Source organism: Anopheles marshallii, assembly GCF_943734725.1.
Source record: "Anopheles marshallii chromosome X unlocalized genomic scaffold, idAnoMarsDA_429_01 X_unloc_1, whole genome shotgun sequence".
In the NCBI taxonomy this organism is placed as follows: Eukaryota; Metazoa; Arthropoda; class Insecta; order Diptera; family Culicidae; genus Anopheles; species Anopheles marshallii.
The window spans coordinates 543,825-546,977 of record NW_026525668.1 but is presented as its reverse complement, the minus strand read 5'-3'; positions in this window follow the sequence as shown (position 1 = coordinate 546,977).

Sequence of the window (3,153 nt, the reverse complement as noted above, 5' to 3'; positions counted from 1 at the left end):
CCTAAAAAAAACCGAAAATTCGAAATAAAGGCCAAACCAAGAACGCCAGGGCTTTGGTTCTACGTGTCCGGCCCCCGATCCTGGCCGCGGACTCTCCACCCAAGTTTCACCCCCCCACCTATCAAGGGGCGGGACTATTTCGTGGACCGGTTTCTCGCAGTTTATAAGGTGAACAGAGGACCGATCCTTACAAATAAGGGTTCGATGGATGCGTCATGGGAAGACGCATCTTTTGACATATAGTGCGTGTGTGTGTGTGCACTCCACCGGAAGTGGCGCTTAAAAACCAGTGTTTTTTAGTGTCCGGTTGGTTTCGCCACCAAAAAGTACGCAAATCAGAACTAAAATAGTTCAGAACGGTTGATTGAGAACAGGCCGCTTCGTTTGAGTGGTCTGCCGTTTGTGTAAGTGAAAAACTAGCGGAGTTATAAGCTCCCAAAGTCGGAGGTTTTCGCGTTTCCGGTGCCGTTCCCTCCCATACATTGAGGTACGGCAAAACTTTCCGTCGGAGCGTGGCTCTATGGGGGGGCACCCGTAGAATCGTAGCACATGCCAACTGTGGACGTAGTGGGTGCGTGTGAAAAAACCAAAAAAAACGAAAATTCGAAATAACGACCAAACCAAGAGCGCCAGGGCTTTGGTTCTACGTGTCCGGCCCCCGATCCTGGCCGCGGACTCTCCACCCAAGTTTCACCCCCCCACCTATCAAGGGGCGGGACTATTTCGTGGATCGGTTTCTCGCAGTTTATAAGGTGAACAGAGGACCGATCCTTACAAATAAGGGTTCGATGGATGCGTCATGGGAAGACGCATCTTTTGACATATAGTGCGTGTGTGTGTGTGCACTCCACCGGAAGTGGCGCTTAAAAACCAGTGTCTTTTAGCGTCCGGTTGGTTTCGCCACCAAAAAGTGCGCGAATCAGAACTAAAGCAGTTTAGAACGGTTGATTGAGAACAGGCCGCTTCGTTTGAGTGTTCTGCCGTTTGTGTAAGTGAAAAGCTAGCGGAGTTATAAGCTCCCAAAGTCGGAGGTTTTCGCGTTTCCGGTGCCGTTCCCTCCCATACATTGAGGTACGGCAAAACTTTCCGTCGGAGCGTGGCTCTATGGGGGGGCACCCGTAGAATCGTAGCACATGCCAACTGTGGACGTAGTGGGTGCGTGTGAAAAAACCAAAAAAAACGAAAATTCGAAATAACGACCAAACCAAGAGCGCCAGGGCTTTGGTTCTACGTGTCCGGCCCCCGATCCTGGCCGCGGACTCTCCACCCAAGTTTCACCCCCCCACCTATCAAGGGGCGGGACTATTTCGTGGACCGGTTTCTCGCAGTTTATAAGGTGAACAGAGGACCGATCCTTACAAATAAGGGTTCGATGGATGCGTCATGGGAAGACGCATCTTTTGACATATAGTGCGTGTGTGTGTGTGCACTCCACCGGAAGTGGCGCTTAAAAACCAGTGTTTTTTAGTGTCCGGTTGGTTTCGCCACCAAAAAGTGCGCGAATCAGAACTAAAACAGTTTAGAACGGTTGATTGAGAACAGGCCGCTTCGTTTGAGTGGTCTGCCGTTTGTGTAAGTGAAAAACTAGCGGAGTTATAAGCTCCCAAAGTCGGAGGTTTTCGCGTTTCCGGTGCCGTTTCCTCCCATACATTGAGGTACGGCAAAACTTTCCGTCTGCGCGTGGCTCTATGGGGGGGCACCCGTATAGTCGTAGCACATGCCAACTGTGGACGTAGTGGGTGCGTGTGAAAAAACCAAAAAAAACGAAAATTCGAAATAACGACCAAACCAAGAGCGCCAGGGCTTTGGTTCTACGTGTCCGGCCCCCGATCCTGGCCGCGGACTCTTCACCCAAGTTTCACCCCCCCACCTATCAAGGGGCGGGACTTTTTCGTGGACCGGTTTCTCGCAGTTTATAAGGTGAACAGAGGACCGATCCTTACAAATAAGGGTTCGTTGGATGCGTCATGGAAAGACGCATCTTTTGACATATAGTGCGTGTGTGTGTATGCACTCCACCGGAAGTGGTGCTTAAAAAACCAGTGTTTTTTAGTGTCCGGTTGGTTTCGCCACCAAAAAGTGCGCGAATCAGAACTAAAACAGTTTAGAACGGTTGATTGAGAACAGGCCGCTTCGTTTGAGTGGTCTGCCGTTTGTGTAAGTGAAAAACTAGCGGAGTTATAAGCTCCCAAAGTCGGTGGTTTTCGCGTTCCCGGTGGCGTTTCCTCCCATACATTGAGGTACGGCAAAACTTTCCGTCGGCGCGTGGCTCTACGGGGGGGGCACCCGTAGAATCGTAGCACATGCCAACTGTGGACGTAGTGGGTGCGTGTGAAAAACCCTGAAAGAAACCGAAAATTCGAAATAACGGCCAAACCAAGAGCGCCAGGGCTTTGGTTCTACGTGTCCGGCCCCCGATCCTGGCCGCGGACTCTCCACCCAAGTTTCACCGCACCACCTATCAAGGGGCGGGACTATTTCGTGGACCGGTTTCTCGCAGTTTATAAGGTGCACAGAGGACCGATCCTTACAAATAAGGGTTCGTTGGATGCGTCATGGAAAGACGCATCTTTTGACATATAGTGCGTGTGTGTGTGTGTACTCCACCGGAAGTGGTGCTTAAAAACCAGTGTCTTTTAGTGTCCGGTTGGTATTGCCACCAAAAAGTGCGCGAATCAGAACTAAAATAGTTCAGAACGGTTGATTGAGAACAAGCCGCTTCGTTTGAGTGGTCTGCCGTTTGTGTAAGTGAAAAACTAGCGGAGTTATAAGCTCCCAAAGTCGGAGGTTTTCGCGTTTCTGGTGCCGTTTCCTCCCATACATTGAGGTACGGCAAAACTTTCCGTCGGCGCGTGGCTCTATGGGGGGCACCCGTAGAGTCGTAGCACATGCCAACTGTGGACGTAGTGGGTGCGTGTGAAAAAACCAAAAAACGAAAATTCGAAATAACGGCCAAACCAAGAGCGCCAGGGCTTTGGTTCTACGTGTCCGGCCCCCGATCCTGGCCGCGGACTCTTCACCCAAGTTTCACCGCACCACCTATCAAGGGACGGGACTATTTCGTGGACCGGTTTCTCGCAGTTTATAAGGTGAACAGAGGACCGATCCTTACAAATAAGGGTTCGTTGGATGCGTCATGGAAAGACGCATCTT